We start from the raw sequence: 7054 nt of genomic DNA on the forward strand, positions 1-7054 counted from the left end.
GGCGTGGTCTGATGTGCAATGTCACACTGTGAGATTAGCTACAATGCTAGCTGTTTATCTGTTCATGATTAGCTCTTCCAGTGGTATCCCTAAGGTTTGGGGCCAACTTCAAAGGTGTGGTGTGTATGATGTCATCAGTGTGGCCACGCCCACTCCACTAGCTGGGCAGATGAAAAAATACAAATAAATCCTATACAGCAGTGTGTATAAGATAGAAGTGTATAAAATGTTTAGGTCGCCATGGCGATTGTAGCTCTATATTTCTCTCAGAAGTTTTTTATTCTATTTTCTTAAAACACAAAAGACCAAAAAAAAAAAAAGAAAATATAAATACGTACGTTTATATAAATCTAACACAAGAGACGATGTGCCGATCTCCAGCATCGTTCTGTGCCTTGGTCATGTCCTATTCTTCTCCCTCGACGCTTCCCCTTGCTCCCTACACCATTCTCTCCACTACCCACTCAGGTCGACTTCCCCATTCACACACGTCCCACACCCTGCCGACTTCCCCTTATTCCCTACTCCCTAATGCTCTGTCCTCAGGTCTGCAGCTCACCAACACCCCTCGCCAAACAGGGTGTGGCTGGGGTGTGTTCCAATCCAACATATAGACTGAACTCTCATTCGTCTCCCAGTCCACTTTTTCTAACCCTCGAGCCCCACTCAGGTCTCCTTCCTGCACACACATGGACACGGCCCACGTCTTCATGAGGAACCTGAGGGCGTGCATCTGGCAGAGGTGCGTCCCAATCCAGTGTGTGGACTCTTCAGGGTGCCTCCTTCACCATCGTCTCCTTTCACTCCTGCTCCTGTGGTAACAGTTTTTCCTTGTAGTGCAGAAGAAGACACTGGGAGAAGATCCATCATGGCAGCTCGAGTTCTTCCTCCCTCTCTCACCTTCTCCTAGTGCACTTTCTGCTAGCAGTAGTGTTAACTAGCGTTAACTGCTGCCTAGGGGGATTGTGGGTAATGTAGTCCCTCTGACAAGCCTAGTGAAGACTCATCTGAGATCAGTGTGAACGGGCAGCTTTCATCAAGAGGAACACACACACACACACACACCTCTCGTACAGAACTCCTCAGGAGTATGGGCGGGGCTTGAGTTAATGTCATCAGGAAGTTGTTGCATGTCTTAAAGGGACAGAAGCCAATCAGCTGAGACGTGTTTATTGACGCAACATGCTAGTGGCTAATTCAGTGAGACAGAATGAGAGAGTGGGATAGTGAGACAGAGTCAGGAAGAGAGAGAGAGAGAGAGTGGGTGAGGTGGTGAGTAAGATGTTGAGACAGTAAGAGACCGGGACAGTTGTGTCCTGTTAGCGTGCTCTCGTCTCATCTTGTCTCTTCTCGTGTCTTACTGTATTTCTGGCTTTATTTCACTGCACTTTTTCTCTTTAAAACGTTTTATTTTTGACGCAGCGTCTCCCTGCAGCCTGTCACAGGGTCAGAGGTCAGGGGTCAGGAGGGTTCTGTGCCAGAGACCTGGTAATACAGGATGTGTAACATAGATTCAAACTTATTTTTGTGTTTTCTTTCACACACACACACACACACACACACACACATTGGTGCTTGTGTACTGAACAGTGTAATATACAGAAATAAAGCTGATTTTATACACACAGGCCTCACTGTGTTCCTATTGAGCATGTCAGAGCGCCACCTGCTGACACACACACGCACACACACACACAATTGAATCATAAACACAGTAAAGAGTTCACAGCAGTTTACACTAAACATCTAGATTTATACTTAATCAATAAATCAATCACTTTAAACCAGCAGGAAAATCGAACATTTCTCTAGAATATGGAATATATTGTGATAAACATTTAAAAATGATATTTTTAAATGATTAGGTGATAATAATACATTTCAGCATCAGAAAGAACTTTATTACCGAGTACGTTTACACACACAAGGAATTCGACTTGGCGTCAGTAGTAAACCAGACAGTAAATATATAGACGTAGAAATATTGTTTAAATGAATGTACAGATGTTATTTACAGGTGTTCAGTTTACAGATGGACCATTTAGATTCTATGTATAAACGTGTCAGTTGTGATGGACGGTGTGTAGTTATGAATATTTTAATTGTTCATGCTGATTATATAAACCCAGCCATTATGGAGGCACAAGCCAGTGCACTCTTAGTGCCGGTCCCAAGCCCGGGTAAATGGGGAGGGTTGCGTTATGAAGGACATCCAGTGTAAAACATGTGCCAAATCAAATATACAGATCACAAAGGAGAATTTCATACCGGATCGGTCGAGACCCGGGTTAACAACGACCGCCACAGGTATCGTTAGCCGACAGGGTACCGGTGGAAATTGGGCTACTGTTGGGTGAAGGAGGAGAAGGAGAGGAGGAAGACGTCTACAGAGACAGCAGGAAAAGGAGAAGTGGAGGAGAGTGGAGGTTCGGGTTGGTACTTTAAATGTTGGTACTATGACGGGGAAAGGGAGAGAGGGAGCTGATATGATGGAGAGGAGAAAGGTAGATATGCTGTGTGTTCAGGAGAACAAGTGTATGGATTAGAGACAGTGGCATTGAGTAAAAGACAGGAGGCGGAGCTGGAGCTAGCAGAGCTGAAGATGTTAAGGTTTTCGTTAGGAGTGACGAGGATGGACAAGATTAGAAATGAGTTTATTAGAGGGACAGCGCATGTAGGATGTTTTGGAGACAAGGTGAGGGAGGTGAGATTGAGATGGTTTGGACATGTGCTAAGGAGGGACATGAATTATATTGGTAGAAGAATGCTGAAGATGGAGCCACCAGGTAGGAGGAAAAGAGGAAGGCAAAGGAGGAGGTTCATGGATGTGGGGAGGGAAGACATGCAGGTAGTTGGTGTGAAAGAGGCAGATGTAAAGGACAAGGTGGTATGGAGACGGATGATCCGCTGTGGAGACCCCTAATGGGAGCAGCCGAAAGAAGAAGAAGAAGAGTTCATGCTGATTATAGCCTGTGGGAATAAACTGTTCTTGTGCCTGGTGTTCTGGTGGACGAGGTTCTGTAGCATTCTATTAAAGATCTTGGCGATTGGGCAGTGGGGCACCAATAATCCTCTCAGCAGTCCTGACCGTCCGATAAAGCCTCTTGATGTCTGATTTGGTGGCTGAACCAAACCAGACATTTATAGATCTACACCGGACAGACTAAATGATGGACGATTAGAATTGTTTTAGCAGCTCCTGTGGCAGGTTGAATTTCCTCAGTTGGTGAAGGAAGTACAACCTCTGCTGGGCCTTTTTAGCAATGGAGTCAATGTTATTGTCCCACTTCAGGTCCTGAGAGATAGGGGTACCCAGAAAATTCAATGACTCCACTCTTGTTACAGTGCTGTTCATAATGGTGAGTGAGGGGAGTGCTGGGGGATTTCTCCTGAAGTCCATGATCATCTCCACTGTTTTAAACATGTTGAGCTCCAGGTTGTGGTGGTTGCACCAGACAGCCAGCTCTTTAAACTCCTGTTTGTAAGCAGACTCGTCTCCATCCTGGATGAGGCTGATGACTGAAGTGTCATCCGCGAACTTCAGGAAATTCACAGAGGGGTATTTAGAGGTGCAGTCGTTTGTGTACAGTGAGAAGAGCAGTGGGGAGAGAACACAACCCTGGGAAGCACCAGTGCTGATAGTGAGAGACCTGGATGTGAGTTTGCCCACCCTCACTATTTGCTGCCTGTCTGTCAAAAAGCTGGTGATCCACTGACAGATTGGGATGGGCACGGAGATCTGGGTCAGTTTGGCTAAAAGAAGGTCAGGAATGATGGTATTGAAGGCCGAACTGAAGTCTACAAACAAGATCCTTGCGTAGGTCCCAGGTCTGTCAAGATGTTGCAGTATATAATGCAGTCCCATGTTGACGGCATCATCTGCAGACATGTTTTTTGGGGATCCAGCAAAGGTCCAGTGATGTCTTTCAGGTAGGCCAGGACCAGTCTTTCAAATGACTTTATGGTCACAGATGGCTTCATGGATTTAGGGTTTTTTGGGACCGGAATGATCATGGAGCGTTCTTCCTCAAAGCAGCTTTACAAGCATTTGCTAGATGCCAAATTTAGGGTTAAGGGCCTTGCTCAGGGGCCTAGCAGTGGCAGCTTGGTGGTGCTGGGATTTAAACTTTGACCTTTCAATCCAGAGTCCAATCCTAAACCAAAAAGGGAGAAAGAAATATAAAAGAGACATTAAAACCTTCAGCACAACACACATTTATTCACAACATCCTTTTTTACTCAGATATAAAAAAAAAAATACAAATAATTGTTAATCAGTAAACATTTGTTTTACTGATGCGCCAAATGTTTTATTTGATCGTACAGATAAAAGCAATTCATCATTCGAATCTGTCAAATATTCTGTATTCACTCATTATAACAACAAATCGCTGTGCTTTTGTAAAATAAAAAAAACAGACAGGGGGCGCTCTCTGCAATCTTTGTCATCTCTCTTCATAGACACATAAAAAAAACCCTGAATCTCAGTGAATATTTACCTCACAAACATAAATATATGAATAGGAAGCTTGAAATGTCTAGTTTTGATTGAACAATATACAATAACAAACTACAAATATTCTGATTATTTACTCTGTAGGAACGTTGGAAGACGTGCAGTTTCTCTGGTCTCACCTCATTAACCGTTTGTGTGGAAACAAAGCAAAGTTTAGTTTGGTGTCCTGAAGATTTACGTAATTTTAAACACCATATTTACTTTAAAACGTTTACAAGGATATTTTGTCTCTTTGTTGAATTTGGTTTTATGAATAATAAACATACATTTACATAAAGTCTCTGATCATCCCTCTCCATACCCCCCTGTCCTCTACATCTGCCTCTCTCACCCCAACTACCTGCATGTCTTCCCTCACCACATCCATAAACCTCCTCCTTGTTCTTCCTCTTTTCCTCCTACCTGGTGTCTCCATCCTCAGCATTCTCCTACCGATATAAACTCATGACAATGCAATTAATCACGATTAAATATTTTAGTTGATTGACAGCCCTAATATTAATATGATGTGAGGTTCAGTTACAAGCGTGACACTAAATCAGCTAGTAATAATCACTTCTTGTACAAGTCAGGTGAGTCTCAGTGTCGGTCTTAACTCTGGATAAATGTGGAGGTTTGTGTTATGAAGGACATCCAGAGTAAAACATGTGCCAAATCAAACCTGCAAATCACAAAAGAGAATTTCATACCGGATCGATCGAGGCCTGGGTTACCAACAACCACCACAGGTATCATTAACAACAGGGTACTGGTGTAAACTGTGCTGCTGTTGGCTAAAGGAGGAGAAGGAGAGGAGGAAGACGTCTACAGAGACAGCAGGGAAAGGAGAAGTGGAGGAGAGTGGGGGTTCGGGTTGGTACTTTAAATGTTGGTACTATGACTGGTAAAGGGAGAGAGGGAGCTGATATGATGGAGAGGAGAAAGGTAGATATGTTGTGTGTTCAGGAGACCAAGTGGAAAGGGAGTAAGAGCAGGAACATTGGAGGTGTTTAAACTGTTCTATCATGGTGTGGATGGAAAGAGAAATGGTGTAGGGGGGATTCTGAAGGAAGAGTACAGTAAGAGTGTAGTGGAGGTGAAGAGAGTTTCTGATAGGGTGATGATCGTGAAGCTGGAAGCTGAAGGAGTGATGATAAATGTCATCAGTGCCTATGCTCCACAAGTGGGATGGTTTTGGAAGTGAAGAAGAAGAGGAGGAGAGTGAAGACTGAAAGAAGAATAAGATGGTGGAAACTGAAGGAGGAAGAGTGTAGTGTGAGGTTCAGGGAAGAGAAAGTAAATGCAGCGATTAAGAGGATGAAGAGTGGAAAGTCGGTTGGACCAGATGACATACCTGTAGAAGCATGGAGATGTTTAGGAGAGATGCAGTGGACTTTTTAACCAGATTGTTTAACAGGATTTTGGAAGGTGAGAAGATGCCTGAGGAATGGAGAAGAAGTGTGCTGGTACTGATCTTTAAGAATAAGGGAGATGTGCAGACCTGCAGTAACTACAGGGGAATTAAGTTGATCAGTCACACCATGAAGTTATGGGAAAGAGTAGTGGAAGCCAGGCTGAGAGAAGAGGTGACCATCTGTGAGCAACAGTATGGTTTCATGCTGAGGAAGAGCACCACAGATGCCTTATTTGCTTTGAGAATGTTGATGGAGAAGTATAGAGAAGGTCAGAAGGAGGTGCATAGTGTGTTTGTGGATTTAGAGAAAGTGTATGACAGGGTGGAGAGAGGAGTTGTGGTATTGTATGAGGAAGTCTGGTGTGTCAGAGAAGTATGTGAGGGTGGTGCAGGACATGTATGAGGACAGTGTGACAGCAGTGAAGTGTGCAGTAGGAACGACAGAGGTCAGACGATGGACAGGTTTAGAAATTAGTTTATTAGAGAGACAGCGCATGTAGGACGTTTTAGAGACAAGGTGAGGGAGGTGAGATTGAGATGGTTTGGACATGTGCAGAGGAGGGACATGGGGTATATAAGTAGGAGAATGCTGAGGATGGAGACACCAGGAAGGAGGAAAAGAGGAAGATCAAGGAGGAGGTTTATGGATGTGGTGAGGGAAGACATGCAGGTAGTTGGTGTGAAAGAGGCAGATGTAGAGGACAGGGGGATGGAGACGGATGATCTGCTGTGGCGCCCCCTAATGGGAGAAGCCAAAAGAAGAAGAAGAAGAAAACATGTCAGAGCCCAAACTTTTCTACTTTAACTTGAGTAAAAAGTGTAGTCAGTACTTCTAATTTGAAAATACAATAAATATATGCATATATATATATATATATATATATATATATATATATATATATATATATATATATAGTGTGTGTGTGTGTGTGTGTGTGTGTGTGTGTGTGTGTGTGTGTGTTTATATATTTGGGGATTAAAGATAAATTGAATGTTTAGTTTATATTGATTATATTTAAATTATCAATCTGTGAATCTGTTCGATTGATTTGATCACTGATTTGTTTTTATTTTGTATTAAAAGGAAATGACGTCGTGTGTATTTGAGTACTTCCGGTCGGAGGCGCGGTGTATTGTGGGATTGA

At 43.3% G+C, this 7054-nt stretch overlaps 1 protein-coding gene across 1 annotated transcript in view; it reads left to right on the top strand.

The window, feature by feature from the left end:
• The window catches only part of mxd4 (MAX dimerization protein 4), a 25568-nt gene extending 23945 nt beyond the window's left edge, over nucleotides 1-1623 (top strand). Inside the window, exon 9 of the mRNA XM_046866518.1 lies at nucleotides 1-1623. This exon is cut by the window's left edge and continues 1063 nt beyond it. The gene's annotated coding sequence lies outside the window, so the exon portion shown is untranslated.
• Nucleotides 1624-7054: the final 5431 nt, after the last annotated feature.

This window comes from Silurus meridionalis, chromosome 2 (assembly GCF_014805685.1).
Source record: "Silurus meridionalis isolate SWU-2019-XX chromosome 2, ASM1480568v1, whole genome shotgun sequence".
NCBI classification, from domain to species: domain Eukaryota; kingdom Metazoa; phylum Chordata; class Actinopteri; order Siluriformes; family Siluridae; genus Silurus; species Silurus meridionalis.